The sequence below is a fragment of the Bidens hawaiensis genome, unplaced genomic scaffold, assembly GCF_021521415.1.
Source record: "Bidens hawaiensis isolate Kalapana, Puna unplaced genomic scaffold, B.hawaiensis_p1.1 tig00044921_1, whole genome shotgun sequence".
In the NCBI taxonomy this organism is placed as follows: Eukaryota; Viridiplantae; Streptophyta; class Magnoliopsida; order Asterales; family Asteraceae; genus Bidens; species Bidens hawaiensis.
The window spans coordinates 51338-70798 of NW_027497996.1; positions in this window are offsets into that span (position 1 = coordinate 51338).

The window sequence follows — 19461 nt, forward strand, 5'->3', positions numbered from 1 at the left end:
AATTCGTTAACGGGGAGTTAACGAACTAGGGGTGATTCGCCAAGTAATTCATTAAAGAAAGCATAGCGAACTAGCTTCAGTTCGTGTTTAATTCGTTAAGGGAAAAGATAACGAATCATCCTTGATTCGTTATAGTAATTCGTTAAAGGAGATAAGGAATTGGAAGGTCCAATTCGTTACATGGACTGATTCGCTACATGAATTGATTCGTCAAAGGACCAGTTCATTATAAGGTCCAGTTCATTTAATAACCAGTTCGTTAAAGGGTTCAATTCGCTACATGGACCAGTTCGCTAAGATAAGCCAATTCGTTAAGAGCAATGTAACGAACTAGAAGTTTAACAAAAGGACAGAATGGTCCCTGAACTTAGAAAAAGAATGATTTAATTACAAAGAAGCCCTTGAACTTTTAAGTAGCAAATTAATTAATGATTCAAAATGCTAATGGAAAATGTGATTAGACAGTTAATAGAAATAAAACTTTTCCAAGCTGACATGGCAGCTCGACCCCCGCCAAGGGCTCTGCCCCTTGGACCCTTCTAGGGGCTGCCTCCCCTAGACCTCACTGCCAGGGGCGCTGCCCCCGGACCCCCGTTCGTTAAGGGTTATAACTAAACTAGAAACGCAATGTGGGTAGTGATATTTAATTGATATGTGTAATTGTTATACAGTTAGTCGAGCACAGCTAAGGAAAGGAATAACAATTAACGGTAAACGTAATCGAGTTTAGGTGAGTTTCTAGCCCCACTTCCTCGTTATGTTTTCGGGGCTGTGTGCATACTCGATGTGATAGTCAATACACTTACCTTAGGTGGTAAGTGTATGCCTTGTATGATTTATGTATGATGATTTCTTGACGGTGCGTGAACGATCTTCGGATATTTCATGTACCGTCAAGTGGTACTTAAAGATATGATTGATATGTATGATGTATGAATGATATATGTATGAATATATATGATGTATGAATAATGTATGTATGATATGTTGATGGCACGTGAACGCTCTTCGGAGATTGCACGTATTGTCAAGGAGAGCATGTAAAGGACAAGTATGTTATAGTAGTGTGAATGTAGGGAACCGACCATAATAGTATCGGCGAATGTAGAGAACCGAACCTAATAATATCGGCGAAGTTAATAGGGTGAAATGCCCTTAAAAACGTACATGTATGAATGGGAGTATTACGTAAGTATGAAAGAAAGGATGAAAGTACGAATGTATGTAAGCATAGTAAATATGAAGGTATGTACCTTCGGGTGCATATGTCAGTAGGTGAAAGTATTGAATGTCGTCTGTTTAACTAGAACTCACTCAGCGTAGCTGACTTTTAGTATGCACGCAGGTGAGTAGAATGAAGCAACTTGCTTGGGGGGAAGCACATGGCATGGATTTGAAGACACTAGCATCTCAATGAAGTGTTATGTCATGATATTTAAAAGACAATGTTTTATGTTTAAATAATTTTAATGCTCGTTAAGACAAGGATGAATGGTCATGTAATGTAATGGATTGAATGTTTTAATATTCCACAAATGTTTATATTAACTCTGATATTATGAACTGTATTTATGAGTAAATCCAACGTTAAAAGTGAGGCACCGGTAACGGGGCCTTACAATAAGGCCCGTAGTCCTTAACTACGCCATCACCTGTCAAGTCTATGTCCAGCAGAAGTTAGAGAGATTTACCATCCTAACTCTCTATGTCGGACGTAGAACTCACATGCCTTTCATGTACATGTACACACCTACTTGACATATACAATAAGTACATTGTAGCATAAGAACACTATAGGCATCCTTCACATCATTCATTTAACAGTCACACCCCTTATCGATACGTGCAATATCCGAAGATCGTTCACGCCCAAAAAGTGTTCATTTATAATGTTCATACATCATCCATACGTTACATATAACATCCATATCTTTATTTCTAACCTGACAGTGCGCGCAATATACGAAGATCGTTCGTGTACCGACAAGCAATCATTCATGCCTGGCACATATATATCATATATGGCATACACATACCACTTAAGGTAAGTGTATTAACTAATCACATCGAGTATGCACACAGCCCCGAAAACATAACAAGCAATGGGGCTAGAAACTCACCTGAATTTGGTTACATTCACCGTTTATAGTTATTCCCTTCTTTAGCTGTGCCCGACTAACTGTATAATAATTACACATATCAATTAACTATCACTACCCAAAACGCGTTTCTAGTCTAATTATGACCCTCAACGAACGGGGTCTGGGGGGCAGCGCCCCTGCCAGCGGGGTTCTAGGGGCGGCAGCCCCTAGCAGAGTCCAAGGGGCAGAGCCCCTGGCTGGGGTCGAGCTGCCAGGTCAGCTTGAACAAATATTATTTCCATTAACTGTCTTAACACATTTTCCATTAGGATTTTAAATTATTATATTATTCACCAGCACATTTTCTATAAAGAATTAAGCCTAATTCGTTATCAGATCACAGTCTAATACGTTATCTAGCACATGATCTGATTCATTATCCAGCTTCGTTGTCCTGATTCGTTAGCTAATTCGTTATCTTTCCTTAGCTGATTCGTTATTCTAGTTCGTCATCTTTCATCATAACGAATTGGACCTTTTTTAACGAACTAGGGTTCATTCGTCAGTTCTTCCTTAACGAACTACTTAACAAATTGGAGTTAGTTCGTCATTTATTCCTTAACGAAAGGCTTAACGAATTGTGTCTGCTTTGTTATCTCCCGTTGACGAATGACATAACGAATTACCTTCTAATTCGTTAAGTCTCCGTTAACGAACTAGGTTTAGGTCAGAGAATGTCAGAATATTCCCTGACATTCTCATAACCTCGTACATCATTTCCGGCGCCGTCATCGCCGGAAAAACGAGATCTCAGTTATTTTCCACCGTTCTTCACCGTTTTTTGTCCCGTTCGATCCAGATCTGAGCTAGGGTGATCCCTAAGCTCATCTTATGATCGGTTTATACCCGATTCCATCCGGATCTCGTGACTTTAACGGTTTAAGGTGTCGGCTCGTCATTTCGCGACTAGATCTAACGGGTTTGAACCTCTACAATATTATACTATCATTACCTAGGGTCGGAAATCAATTCTTCTTCTATGTTTCGGCTAGAGAGAGAGAGAGTATTATGAAAGATAGCTAAGTGTGTGTTTTTGGTGGTGTATGGAATGGAATGGAAATGAATGAATTAAGGGTAAATTATAGTATTAATATTATGGGTCATGGGCTTGAGCCCATGGTCCATCTTCTTTCCTTTCTAATCCAAGTCCATTACCCACATTACTTAACCCAACACAAGCCCGACTCCTAATAACTCCTACTTTAGTTTATTATTTTCTCACTAACCCGAGTAAACTTTCCCACCAATAATAAATAATATAATTAATATTACTTTTAGAAATTTCGGGATGTTACATTTCCCAAAATGGTTCTTCTGTAGCAGATTACTATCACAAACTCAACACCATGTGGATGCAGTTTGATTCCATGGTTCAACTTCCTTTTTGTTCTTGTCAAGCATCTAAAAGATTTAATGATTTCAACTATCTAATCAAACCAATGCAATTTTTTATGGGATTAGATGACATCTATCAGCCTATTAGAAGTAACTTGTTGACAAGGGAACCTCTTACCTCTGTTAAAGTTGCTTTTTCTATCGTGTCTAGGAAAGAATTACATAGAAATAACTACAATTCTTCTAAAATTAAAACTCAAAATGTTCACTTTGTGTCTAAAACTAGTCAAACTTATGATAATAAGAAAAAGTTTGCGAGATGGACTAACCTGTCACACCCCGACCAAAGGCGGAACATGCCGGGGCGTAACGTATTGATTGGACAGTAGCTCATAAGACACTAATTAAAGTGACGATAATTATTTAATTCATTAATATCAAAACAAGTACACCATTATAATAATCAAAACAATTACATCATATTTATTGTTTGGATAAATATCCTAAGGTAAAAACTAATATATTCAATCTTGATCAATGTAAATTACTTGTACCTGTAGCATGTATAAAAATAGAGTTTTTCAACACGAATGTTGATGAGAATACATAAGTTTTAGTTGAGATACATATATAGATAAAAACCACAAGTCATATGTTAATGTTGAGCATCACAATCCCCATAAAAAATGTAAAACAACTAAATAGATGTGGACTCGTTCCTATTGATACGAAATCAAAGTACTTGGGTAAGTGTATGATCATACTAGATGAGGATAGATGAGGATGAGATACCAACCACCAAACATAAAATAAACAATTAAGCACATACAACATTATCATAGAGCATGCAATAATCACACATAAACATATAATGAATGGTGTTATGAATAGATGAATAAATAAAAATGAGTAATTTAAATAGGGTATACATGCCACCCCCAAAATTTAAAAGATGAAAAAGAGGGATATGTAAACTCACCTTAGAGAATAAGCAAATGAATAAATACGTTAAGATTGGCAGGAGAATAAGCGTCGCGCTCGAGAGGTAGCAAAGTCAAATCCTAACAAGTGTAATAACGGGAAAACTACAAATTAACAAATGGACTAAGAGAGAAAACGAGATAGGAACGGGTATTGAGCGTATAGCATATTTTATTTAAAGTTAAAGATTAATAAAGATTACTTATAACTTAATATTGCATAAAATATAACTGGTTATAAAATACTTGTACTTATATTATTTAAGCGGTAACAATATATATTTATTAAAATGCCATTTGTTTATAAATTTGCTAGCCAAATTATTATGTAAAATAATATTATATACCTTAATTTACGTATTCTAAATAAACAAAATCTTTTTAAATATTCATTACAAAAACCCTTATAAACTTTTAATAACTATTATACATATATTTATATATATAGATATATGTGTGTATATATATATATATGTTTATAGTTTTAACCGAGATTCGGAAAACAACGAGTTAGTATGTTGGTTTTAATAAGATATAAATTATTTATAATTTATTAAGTTTTAAATCATTGAAATTGATTAGTTTAACAAAAATACTAAAAATAAAAGCAAAACGGGGTGGCAGGGGGTCGAACCCGCGACTTCCACCACGGGATTCAAGTGACTTAACCAGTTGAGCCATCCAACATCTTGCAACAATACCCAGAACCCAAATAATATAAACATAAGCAAACATCAACAGATTTGGCTAAGAACCCTAACGAAATCAATTGATCCAAATATGTTAACGTTTATCCAATAAGCCTTAGGGCTTTTAATCTACACAACATCGCGAATTTAACCATGTATACAATTAAGTCTAACAACAATCAGAGGTGGGTGAACGAGATCAAGCAGGGCCAGCGGTTTATTGATGAAAGAACGAGTTATAAAGAGTGAACTGGTCTAATTAAGTATAGGGGTTTAGGTCGTGATAGATTGAGTGAGTTGTGGACGAGTTTAATTGAAACATAAACGAGTTTATATATGGTTTTAGGAATCGAATGATCCGCGATTCGTTTTTGGCATTGAGCTGTCAATTGGTTGTTGATTAACATAATTAAGGTATGATTTGGACGCGTTTTTTATCACTTAGCGTTTATACAAAGTCAATTTCGTGATTCCAGGCCTTAATCGTGGGTAATGAAGCAAGGGGGGGGGGCAAAATGTAACACCCCATAACCGCAGCGGAAACGTAAACGGGATGCCACAGACACGTCCGATATCAACAGCATTGCTTATAAAGAAAACACCACTACATTAATTTAAACGTATTACATTGTTCCGAGTTTCGTTACCGTCTAGGCGTTATCACATAAGTTTTACCGATAGTACATTAACATATTTAATACAAATATAGATCCTTAAGCTTCCACAAAATAGCACACATCATCAAGCACGTATCACTCATTCCAATTTGGGTGTACCTAGAAAGCATGTAAAGAAAACGGGTCAACTACGAATAGTTGGTGAGTTTCACTAATTTAAGTAAACTAGGACAAATCATTATAATAATCATAAATTAGCGATGTAATTATGCTGAGCCCACAAGTGAAACCTCTGTTAACCCAGAAGCACACCCAAAACCCCTGGGGACACTGTTAACCCAGAAACACATTTAATAACCTCTGGGGACACTGTTAACCCAGAAACACATCTAATAACCTCTGGGGACACTGTTAACCCAGAAACACATTTAATACCCTCTGGGACACTGTTAACCCAGAATCCCATTTAATAACCTCTGGGGACACTGTTAATCCAGAACACTGTTTCGGGCCTTACAATTTTAGCAACTCAGACAATTACCATCTTAATACATTACCGTACGATTCCCGTACAACAAACATTAAATAAATACATTCATTTCCATGCGATCAGCATGTACTTAAACATTTTGATAGAAACATGCTTTCCGCCCCGGGAAAATATTTAAAACAGTTCAGTAAAAAGGGGCTCGTGAAACTCACCTTCTCGTGAGTCAGTATGTAGTACAGTGTACAGCTATGAGCCTGAATCTGTAATATGATACCTAAGTCGTTACTATACAATTTCCATAAATTAAATCCGTGTCAACCGGTACATCTGGGGACACTGTTAACCCAGTACTGTACTCGATCCAGAGACAATGTTAACCCAGAGACACTTCTCAGGACTCAGATTGTGATATCTCTTAGAGTTTATCCGTCAAAATTATTATTATTATGTTTTCCCCGTTTTGCGTGCCTAGCACGGTTATCCGTTTTTATGTTTCAAAATGAGTTTGGTCACACACGACCCGAAAATAGTTGTTACTGATATTTTAATTAAAGTGGTGAAATTAGAGCTCGGTTTAGACACCCCGTTTGGCCGCGGGGCCCGTTTCCGTCTTTAATACACCGGAAACTGTTAAATCGGGTAAAAATACCCAAATCATCCGAATTATTTTCGGATGATTTATTTTTACTTGATTAACTTAGTTTCATGAAAATAGTCCATTTTAAGGTTTTTATACACCGGTCAGCTCGCTTAGGCGAAATTGCCGGTTTACGCGTTTTAAGCTTTAAAAGTTTGTTTTTATGTTTCTTTTTAGCACAAATAATTATCCGTTTAGTCTCGGATCTTGAAATTTTGCACAAACCACTTTTTGACAGTAAGGAATTTTATAAAAATATTTCCAGAATTAATTTTTATATTTAACATTTATTTATCTATTTTTAAACATCATTTAAACACCAAATATGTCGAAAAGACCAAACGACCTTAGAAAAATCCCAAATTTTTCTGGGATGACCCCTGCCATCCACATAGTTCCCTGTAATCTTTCCAGAACCAAAATCTCATTTTTCATGCCATTTTCACTAAAACCGAGCTAGAAAACCCTAGAACTCGTTTTACCGAAAAGCCTACTTAGACTTCTCCAATGGACCTGAAATTTTGTGTGTGACTTTTACATGTTATGAAAAGCTTATCTGGAATTTTCCAGAATTTTTCATGATGTTTAGCTATTTTTCACCATTTTTAGCCAAAACCGAGCATTAAATTCACCAAATATTCATCCTTTATCCAAAAATTACCAAATTTTCACAGATCTCATATTTTCATGTGTAGATCATCTCTGTGAAATTTCATGACCCAACTCTAAGTCTATCACAATCTGTCCAAATCATATAAATCATACGAAAAACCGAACTACCTTGTGTTTCTAGCTTTAGATCGCAAAGATCTTGCTTTCTAGCCTTTGCTAGCAACTTGATATAACACCTACAAGCACAATAACACCACACCAAGCAAGTTATACCCACAATCATGCCATTTCTTTCATGGTTTCGGTTAAGACATCAAAACAAAGATTTTAACCGTAAAAATTCGTTTTTGACTCTTTTAACTCCTTTCTTGGACCAAGATCCCTTGTATAACTTGTATACATCACTTGATCATGCAAGAATCGGTTTCATCTCGGGGTTTCACCCATTTTTCATTTGAAACCTCATTTTCTTGTAAATGACTCGAGAAAAGAAGATGAACACGACTATAATCCGGTCTTTACCTTGGTTTCTTGGTATAAATCGAAGAGAGGTTGGATGAATGTTGGAAGGATGGAGAGAATTTGGGAGATTAGGTTTTAGAAAAAAGAAAATGAAAGGGATGAGGGGGTTACCCTTATCCGATCGGAACATATTGGGTGTGGGGTGGGGCCCACACCTTCAATCTTGGCCACACATTCGGATTGTGTAATCCTGATAACGTTGTGGATAATCTGGTTCAGTTCGTTTTTCGGTTAAACGTTTAATTCGACTTAAAACAAGGATAAAACGGTCGTTTTTCGGCTTTAAAATGAAATTTATATAAAACCGATTTAAAAACTTTAAAAACTTAAACCATGACATTTATTGACTTAACACATCATATTGTCGGTAATTGTGCATCTTTTTCAGCTTGATCGATCGCCTCTTGCTTGGTTTGGTATTAAAGGTTTCGTTTAACGTACCGACGTACCATTAAATCGAAAACTCTTTTCTGTGCTTTAATTCACTTATCCCGAAGCTTTAATACTTCGTAAACATCACTAAACATTATATATTTCGTCTATAATGTAATCTCCGATTCATTCGGGTTTCAATAACCGTCAATCGGTTAACCGTACTTCCAATACGATTAACGGTATAATCGAGTATAATTCGTACCGCGAATCATACATACTCGTATATACACATTATAATTCATATATTCAGTATTAAATAACACGTAAATAGTATATACCGGCTAGGGTATACCTGAATTTGCCAGAATCGTTACATTCTCCCCCCGTTACAAAAATTTCGTCCTCGAAATTTTACGCGTCAACTACTTCCTTTTGAGGAAATAGGTGGGGGTATTTCTTCCGAAATTCGTCCTTTCGTTCCCATGTATATTCTGGGCCTCGTTGCGAGTTCCATCTAAGTTGCTTGATTTTCCCGTCCACTATTTCTATGGGTTCCTCTACGAAATTAAGCTTTTCACTTATTTGGACACCCTCTAAGGGCAACACCGATGTCTCATCCGACAGACACCTTTTCAAGTTCGACACGTGAAACACATTGTGAACTGCACTCAGTTCATCAGGCAGTTCTAATCGGTATGCTACAGGACCGATTTTTGCAGTAATGTCGAATGGCCCAATGTATCTCGGGGCTAACTTCCCCGCCTTTCCAAATCTGACTACTCCTTTCCAAGGTGATACTTTCAAATACACTTTATCACCTTTCTCAAATGATAACGGTTTTTGACGGGTATCGGCATAACTCTTCTGCCGATCCCGCGCGGCCTTCAGATTGTTCCGAATTTCAAGGATTTTGCTGGTCGTTTCCTAGACCAGGTCCGATCTAATAACCTGTGTGTCGCCCACTTCAGTCCAACAGAGTGGTGATCGGCACTTCCGTCCATACAATGCTTCGTAAGGTGCTGCCTTTATACTGCTATGGTAACTGTTATTATAGGAAAATTCAACGAGTGGGAGATGTTGATCCCAATTTCCCTTAAAATCCAGTACGCACGCACGAAGCAAATCCTCCAGGACCATCAGTCTGAGGGTGGTAAGCTGTGCTTAGATCAATACGCGTTCCCAGCGCTTCTTGTACAGCTTGCCAAAGATTGGAGGTGAAATGGCTATCTCGATCGGAGATGATCGAGATGGGTATACCATGACGAGACATAATTTCATTTATATAAATCTGCGCAAGTCTCTCAGTGTTATAATTATTTCTAATCGGAATAAAATGTGCCGATTTGGTTAATCGATCCACGATTACCCAAATTGCATCATGTCCTCGGGACGTCTTGGGGAGATGTGTCACAAAATCCATCGTGATCTGCTCCCACTTCCATTCAGGAATTTCCGGTTGTTGTAACATTCCCGAGGGTTTCTGGTGCTCCGCCTTAACCCTCGCACAAGTCGTACACTTACTGACGTACGTGGCTATATCATTTTTCATACCCGGCCACCAGTAGAATTCCTTCACATCCTTGTACATCTTATCCGATCCCGGATGTATGGAATATTTCGATTTATGCGCTTCGTCCATGATTAATTCACGAAGGTCATGGAGGGTCGGGTTCCAAATCCGATTTTTGAAATAGAGAATTTCGTCCACGCGCTGTTCGAAACTCTTCTCGTTACCGTAAAGTCCCTCTTTTTCCAATTGTTCCTCTTTCAACGCCTCGCGTTGAGCGACTCGAACCAGGTCCGAAAGGTTCGACTGGACTATCATCCCCAGCGCTCGCACACGCAATGGTTTAACTCGATCTTTCCTACTCAAGGCATCGGCTACGACGTTAGCCTTGCCGGGGTGATAACGGATGTCACAGTCATAGTCGCTTAACAACTCGACCCATCTTCGTTGCCTCATATTCAGTTCTTTCTGATCGAATATGTGTTGCAAACTTTTATGATCGGTGAAGATGGTGCACTTTGTACCGTAAAGATAATGTCTCCAGATTTTAAGTGCGAAGATAACCGCTCCCAGTTCTAAGTCATGAGTAGTGTAATTTTTCTCGTGTACTTTTAACTGTCGAGAAGCATAGGTTATAACCTTATTATTCTGCATCAACACGCATCCTAACCCTCTACGGGATGCGTCACAATACACGACAAAACCATCGTTTCCGTCGTGGAGACTTAAGATCGGCGCTTGGCACAATCTTTGTTTTAGCGTTTGAAACACCGTTTCCTGCTCTTCTCCCCATTCATACTTTCGATCCTTTTGAGTCAGAAGGGTTAAAGGTTGGGCGATGCTGGAAAAGTTCTCTATAAATCGACGATAATATCCAGCTAAGCCTAAGAATTGGCGGATTTCCTTTGGAGATTTAGGGGCTTGCCAATTCTTAATTGCTTCAACCTTACTCGGATCAACGTGTATTCCTTGATGGTTTATAACGTGACCAAGGATTTGTACTTCTTGTAACCAGAAGTTACACTTGGAGAATTTTGCATACAACTTCTCCTGATTAAGAAGCTCTAAAATTAATCTTAAGTGTTGCTCGTGCTCTTCTTTACTCTTCGAGTATATCAAAATATCGTCAATAAACACGATGACGAATTTGTCGAGATAAGGTTTACAGACTCGATTCATGAGGTCCATGAACACTGCCGGCGCATTTGTTAGCCCGAAAGGCATAACTAAGAACTCATAATGGCCGTAACAAGTCCGGAATGCGGTTTTTGGGATATCCTCCTCTTGAATTCTAACCTGATGGTATCCCGATCTAAGATCAATTTTTGAGAAGTAGCTCGCACCTTGTAGTTGGTCGAACAGGTCATCAATTCGGGGAAGAGGGTATCTATTTTTGATTGTTAATTTGTTCAATTCCCTGTAATCAATGCACATTCTAAGGCTCCTGTCCTTCTTTTTCACGAATAGTACAGGTGCACCCCACGGGGAATAACTGGGACGTATAAATCCTTTATCCAACAATTCTTGCAACTGGTTGGATAATTCTTGCATCTCGGATGGTGCAAGTCTGTAGGGCGCCTTAGCAACAGGGCCAGCTTGAGGTAATAAGTCGATTCTGAATTCGACCTGTCGGGTTGGCGGTAATCCAGGAAGTTCTTCTGGGAAAACTTGTGAAAATTCGCTCACCACTGGAATATCATCCACTCGTTTCTCCTCAGAATCTGTGGCCGTCAAGCTTGCTAGATACGCCACACATCCCTGGCGTATATATTTTAACACCTTGAGGTGGGATATAAACGGTATCATATTGCCTGACTTTTCTCCTTGCACTAATACCTCTTCGTCATCCGACACCCGGATCTTGACGATTTTCTTTTCACAGTTTATTTCTACTTTGTTACGTGCTAACCAATCCATTCCCACTATCACGTCAAAACTACCCAATTCTACCGGTAACAAATCAATTGGAAGGGATTGATCGTTTAGAATAAAAGGGCAATTCCGAACTATTTGATTAACTATCATGGTTTTACCGTTAGCGACTTCTACGGTATAAGGTTCTATGGTTTCACCAATTGGAAGGTTTGCTATCGATAGAAACTTAACGGAGACAAAACTTCTGTCGGCACTCGTATCAAATAATACAGAAGCGTAATGGTCAGAGACGAGGAATGTACCTGTCACTACGCTGGGGTCCTGGCGTGCTTCGCTCGTGTTGGTGCATAAATGTCAGTAGTTCATATGTCTAGTGTCTGTAATCGAGTCTGTAATATTGTTTATGTATTTGTTTGTTTAAAGTGAAGTTGTTGACAAGTTCGCTTAGGCGAACTTGTTAACCAAGCGAAGTTGTTGACAAGTTCGCCTAGGCAAACTTGTTAACCAAGCGAAGTTATGGACAACTTCGCCTGAGGCGAAGTTGTCGTGTATTTATACAGGTTACGGATTATCGTTTTAGAGTTAGTTAAAAGAGTTCGAGTTCGTGTAATTCAGTGAGTCAAGTGACGTGAGGTCGAGAGTCTGTAACTGTGATTATATCACGTGTTGAGTTATTAATATAACGTGTGTTTGTTCGTATCGTATTCGTGTGTTCGTGTGTTTGTGTTCTACGTCCGTAACGATCTACACAGGGATTCCGCACCTGTGTATATCGGGATATTTCGTGTGATCCGTCCAGGGAACCTACAATTGGTATCAGAGCTTTTGCTCGGTTGTGTGGTTCGGGATATTCACGCGGGTGTAGAATTTGTCCCGTTTCGACTATTCACTGGACGAGTTTTTGGTGTTTTTGCTCATTCTAGCCTCCTACCAGTGTGTTCAAGCCTTTAAACCGTCAAAAACTTCGTTAAAATCCGATTTTCAGAACTGCAGAAAGTTTGAGTTCGTCAGGCGAAGTTGCTGTTCATCAGGCGAAGTTGCCGTCAGGATACGTAGGGTTTCGGCGAAGATATAAGGAGAAGCGAAGTTATTTACAACTTCGCCTACCTCCTCAACTTCGCCTAACTCAGCGAAGTTCTCCTCAAGTTCGCCTAGCTCAGCGAATTTTTCTTCAAGTTCGCCTACTTTCTAAGTTCGCTTACCCTAAGCGAAGTTATTCTCAACTTCGCCCAGTCACGCAAATTTAAGAAAGATCCAGCAAAGTTATTACTTAAGCGAAGTTATCCTTAACTTCGCCTACAGTACTGTTCAGAGGAAATTTTTTAACTTCGCCTACTCAGAATTTTTCGGGTTTCTTATTCTTCAAGAAGGATGTCGTCGATCAACATTTCGGAGCTTGTAAAGATGGAAGTTGAAGCGGGGTCAGCTACAAAGGCCCCAAGGTTGCTGAAGGGAACCGATTTTGTCGCGTGGAAGGATCGGTTCATACAATACGTTAAGTACCAGGATGCGAAAATGTAGGTATGCATCCAAGATGGATATATTCCACCAGTCATGGAGTATGAGGGTCGAGACCAAATCAAGAAATACAGTAAAATGGAAGAGGAGGAGAAAAAGATGTATGAGGCCGAGAGCAAGGCCCATGCTGCAATCACAATGGCTCTTCCACAGGAGATCCTCCATACATTCAGAAAGTATACATCAGCTAGAGAGCTTTGGGAAGCTCTTGAAAACAGATTTGAAGGGAATGTAGGTATTCGGGCTTCAAAGATAAAGTTGCTCAAAACTCAATTTTCAGTCTTTAAGTACTTGAAGAACGAATCTCTTGATGATATTATCACTCGATATTATCATCTAATGACTGAATTGAGTAACTACTCCATTTCCTACCGAGAAGAAGAGATTGTGGAAAAGCTTCTCGATGCCCTCCCACCAAAATGGGAGATGTATACTGTGCTGATGAGGGAAGACAAGGACTTCCCTACTTATGATCTTGAAACCACTGTCAACAAGCTCAGAACTTTTGAGCTTAATATGGTCAGAAAAGAGACATCTATGGATCAGGTTCAAGATCCAGGCATGTACGGTGCTAAAGTAAACTCAAATTCAAGTTCAAAGACTGATTCTGCCGCCTACTACTCAAAGGGCGAGTCGTGTAACAAGTCTTCACAGGAGGGGCATGTGTCAGTAAACTCAAATGGGGATGTTTGCTTTGTTGCGGGTGGATCAAGTGGTACTCAACAGACAGCAAGCAAGATTAGTGGATCTTCAAGTTCCTCAAGCAATAATTACTCTAAGATGCCAATGAGCGTCAAATCTGCTGAAGAGCAGTTTGGCCTCTATGCTTCGTTTATTGCTTCATATGAAAACTATATTCAAGGAAAGGTGGTTGATCCAGCGATGCTGGATGAAGACTATGACCAGATCGATGCTGATGATCTGGAGGAAATGGATTTACAATGGCAGATGGCCATGATAGTGAGGAGAGTGAAGAAGTTTATGAGAAAGACGGGGAGAAAGTTTATTGGTGGCAGGCCAGGGTTCGACAAGTCTAAGGTGAGGTGCTATAACTATCAACAAAACGGGCACTTTGCCAAAGAGTGCAGAAACGAGCGAGTTGAACGTGGTCTAGGCCGGTCTGCACAGCTCACTGGGAGTAGTAAAGAAGTCAATGCCATGATATCCAGAGAAGCAGGTGAATACAACTGGAACATGCATTCGAATGAAACTAGTGAGCAGGCAAATATGGCTAAGGTTGAAAATGAAGAATGTGAGAAGATTACCGGAGAAGAGAAAGCTACTGGTAAGGAAAAAGCTTTCATGGCAGATAACGATGATCAACTCTCCGAGGTAAGTTCTAAACCTATTTGTACTAAATGTGAGAATTTGTCTGAGCAACTTGCTACCATAACTGATCAGTATGTTCGTTTAGATGCTGAATTTAAAACTCTTAAAGAAGATCATCACTTTATGAAAGCAAGAGAAAACAGTTACAAAGTTAAGATAAAAGCGTGTGAAAAAGATGTTAAAAGCTTAAAAACAAAACTTGCTGAAAAAATTGAAGTAATTGATCTAAGTTATGAGGTTTTAGAAGAAAAGACTAAACTGATTGCTGAACGAGAAAAGCAGATTGCTGACCACCAGGTGAAAGTGGTGGAACTGAACCGAAAACTTGAGCAGTTCAGAAATTCCTCAGCTATTCTTGATCACCTTGTTAGTGGTCAAGATTCCTCTGCGAAGAGGGGAGGAACTGGTTATCACGAGGTTCCACCACCTTATAACCACAATTACACTTTTAACCCTAGTGTTCATAAATCTGTTGATTTTGAAGTTCCTCAGACAGTTCCAATCAAGGTTACGAGTAAAGAACCAAGTGTTAGTAGTGGCGAAACGAGTTCGCCTGTTTCAAGTGTGAAAATTTCTGTTACGAGTCCAGTCTCATCAGATTCGGACAAGTTGTCCGAATCGGGTAAGACAAAAGAGAAGGTAGTGTTACCCACTGGTGGAGAAAAAGATAAAACTTATAAAAAGAGTACTCCACTCAACCCGTACGTCCCACCTTATGTGAGACGAACGGCCGGTAACACAGCCTCGACATCCAAAACAACCTTTGAAAAGAAAATGGAGCATAGGTGTTGTTTTAGGTGTAATAAGTTAGGACATCTTGTTGCAGATTGCCCTCTGACGCCGAAATTCAGAGGTGTGAGGCCTATTAAAACTGAACATAAGCCTAATGGTAATTTTAATACTGCTAAAAATGAAAACCCTTCAAAGTTCCGAAATGTAACTAATTCTGGTTTTCACAGAAACAAACCTCAGTTTAACAATGCTAATAACCAAACCGCAAGATATAATACTTTCAATACACATAGGTTTGGAAGGCCTCACACTCAATTTCCAAGGAGATTTCCTAATAGGACTGACAGGAATAATCCAGATGCTAACTTTGGAAAGCAGAAGTACGGGATGTATAGATCCAAGACCAATTGGTCTTGGGTCCCTAGATTCTAATCCTTTGCTTTATTGTGCAGGAACAGTTGAACAGGGCTGCCCACAGTCTTTGGATTGTAGATAGCGGCTGTTCCCGGCACATGACGGGTAACAAATACTTGTTGCACGACTTAAAACCTGTTCAAGGAGCGAGAGTTAGCTTTGCCGGTGAAAGTGGAGGCAGAATTACTGGAAGAGGAACGGTGTCCAATGGAAAAATGACTCTTGAGAATGTGAACTTTGTAGAAGAGTTGAAGCACAATCTGCTGAGTGTGTCGCAGATTTGTGATAAGGAGTACACTGTTCATTTCACGAAGAATGAGGCGATCGTGTTGAAGCCTGGTTTTCAGATACCAGACGAGTGGATAGTGATGAAAGCTCCACGTGATACAAATACTTATGTGATGGATATGAGGTCTACTGAAATAGCCACGGAAGAATCATGTTTAATGACGAAAGAAAGCGAATCGGAATCCGAACTGTAGCACAGGAGGATGGGGCACATTCATCTTTGGAAGATGAACCACATTGTCAGGAATGGACTTGTGATGGGCGTTCCCTTGAAAAGTTTTAACTTTGAAGACAAATGTATAGCATGCAAGAAGGGAAAGTAACACAAGAAATCCCATCTCACCAAGAAGGTCAACTCTATTGCCAGTACTCTAGAATTGCTTCACATGGATCTCTTCGGTCCCGTGTATGCAAAAAGTCTAGGAGGTACTTCTTACTGCTTGGTGATCACTGATGACTACTCGCGATATTCGTGGGTATATTTTCTGAAATCGAAAGATGAGACGGCTCAAATGGTGAAGAATTTGATTACCAAAGTTGAGAACGTCATGGGTAAAACAGTTAAGTTCATCAGGAGTAACAATGGAACGGATTTCAAGAATTTTGAGATGGAGATCTTCTGTCTTCAGAAAGGAATTGAACACCAATACAGCGCTCCGTATACTCCGCAACAGAATGGAGTGGCTGAAAGGAAGAACCGAACTTTAATTGAAGGAGCCAGAACTATGCTGGCAGATTCGAAGCTTCCTGTGATGTTCTGGGCTGAAGCAGTTGCTACAGCCTGCTATGTTCTGAATAGAGTGTTAACTGTTAAGAGACTTGGTAAAACGTGTTACGAGCTTATGCATGGAAGGAAGCCAAACTTGAGTGGTCTTGAACCATTCGGGTCCCCTTGTTCGATCTTGATGACAAATTCTAAATTTGGCAAAGTAGCCAATGAAGGAATATTAGTCAGTTATGTTGTTGGTACTCCCAACAGACGTGTCTTCAATACTTCGACCTGAAAGGTGGAGATGATGTGTAACACCGACATCACAAGTTACCAACCGCCAAAACCAAGCAATGGACCTGCTGAGCTTTTCGACTATGTTAAGCTTTTTAAGTCTTTTAACATACCGGATTTGGAAATTTCTGAAGAGGAAGAGAGAGTTGCGACGAAGATGATACGTGATGAGGAAGAAAATCTATTGCAAAGACAGCTGATTGATAAATGTCAACCTTCCTCATCAAACTCTACTGGTATCCCTGCTGCCTCGACTGAAGAAGAATTTATCAATCCATTTCACTCTCAGCCAGAAACAACCATTGACGAGATCTCTTATAATTTGGAAGATAATTTGCATGTCGGTTCTGTTCCGACCACGAGAATTCATAAAGATCACCCTTTGGATAATGTGATTGGTGATGTGTCCTCAGGTGTACAAACGAGAAGTAGCTTGAATGAACACACCTGTGTTTATACAAGCATTAAGGAGACAGGAATAATCAATGAATGCCTGTACACCTGCTTTATAAGCCAGATTGAACCGAAGAATTATCAAATGGCTTTAAAGGACAGCTCGTGGGTCGAAGTCATGCAAGAAGAGTTGGCTCAATTCGAGAAGATGGAAGTTTGGACTTTGGTTGAAAAACCAAAGAATGTGCATGCGATAGGCACAAAATGGGTGTTTAAGTGCAAGAGAGATGATAAGGGGATTATTATAAGAAACAAGGCGAGGCTAGTCGTTAAAGGTTTTAATCAACAAGAGGGGATTGATTATAACGAAGTGTTCGCTCCTGTCGCCAGGTTGGAAGCCATAAGATTGTTTTTAGCGTTTGCTGCTTATGAAAAGATGAAGGTGTTTCAGCTAGATGTGAAGAGTGCGTTTTTGAATGGGAAAGTTGATGAGGTTGTGTATGTTGAGCAACCTCCGGGTTTTCCTGACCCAGACTTTCCAGATCACGTGTACAGGTTGAGCAAGGCGTTGTATGGATTACATCAGGCACCTCGTGCCTGGTATTCAACTTTATCGGATTACTTGCTCGAGAATGGTTTTGAAAGAGGGAAAATAGATAGCACGTTGTTCTTCAAAAGGGATGGAAGCGACTTCCTGCTGGTACAAGTCTACGTGGATGACATTATATTTGCTGCGTCAAAAGTCTCCATGTGTCAGGAGTTTGAAGCCGTCATGAAGAAAAGGTTTGAAATGAGTGCTATGGGTGAACTAACTTTCTTTCTAGGATTGCAGGTTGATCAGAAGAAGGACGGGATGTTCATTCATCAGACGAAGTATGTTCATGATGTGCTCAAACGATTCAAGATGGAGGATAGTTCTCCATATGATACTCCAATTTGCGTCAATCACAAATTGGGTGCTGAATTAGACGGTGATGCAGATGTGGACCCAACTCAATATCGGGCAATAATAGGTTCTTTAATGTACTTAACTGCATCTAGGCCTGATATAATGTTTGGTGTTTGTCTTTGTGCACGTTTTCAGGCAAATCCAAAAGAATCTCATTTGAAAGGTGCAAAAAGGATACTGCGGTATCTCAAGGGCAAGCCGAAGCTGGGGTTGTGGTACCCGAGAGGAGGAGACTTGGAGCTAGTCGCTTACACAGATTCTGATTATGGAGGGTGCAATCAGAGTCGGAAGTCAACAACTGGAGGATGTCAGTTTCTTGGTGGCAGATTGGTGTCGTGGCAATGCAAGAAGCAGACTTCAGTCGCAATTTCAACCTGTGAGGCAGAATACATGGCAGCATCCAACTGCTGCTCTCAGGTTCTTTGGATTCAACAACAGTTGCGCGACTATGGTCTGAATTTCTTACTTACTCCTATTTGCATTGATAACACAGCTGCTATCTCAGTAACTAACAATCCCGTGAAACATAGTAAAACTAAACATATTGACATACGTCATCATTTTATACGGGATTGTGCTGAAAAGAAATTGATTGTGCTTGAAAAGGTGGATACGCTTGATAATTTCGCTGATTTATATACTAATGCGTTTGACAAATCCAGATTTCAAAACCTTATTGAACTGAACGGGATGATCAATCCCGAGTAACCATGCTTTTCTTGTGATATTTAAAAAAAAACGTCACTAATCGCTTAAAAATATGTCGGTTACATCAGTTTGAAGGACTTGTCTTCGGATATGTTTTGGTCCTCATTTTCTACGTGTAGATTTTGAGGATAGCCATTAACCAGATTACTGATAGTGACCGGGGCGGTTTATGATGAGTTTTTCATTCTTTCGCTTAAAATTAGTCGATCATACTTAGTTAGAATGACACATACTAGTATGTGGTCGGTCCAGCTGATTCATTGGATCTTCGGGATAGCCGTTTACCTGAAGACTTTGTTTTGGTCGGGGCGATTAATGTTAAAATTTTGAAAGAACTGGGAAATGAA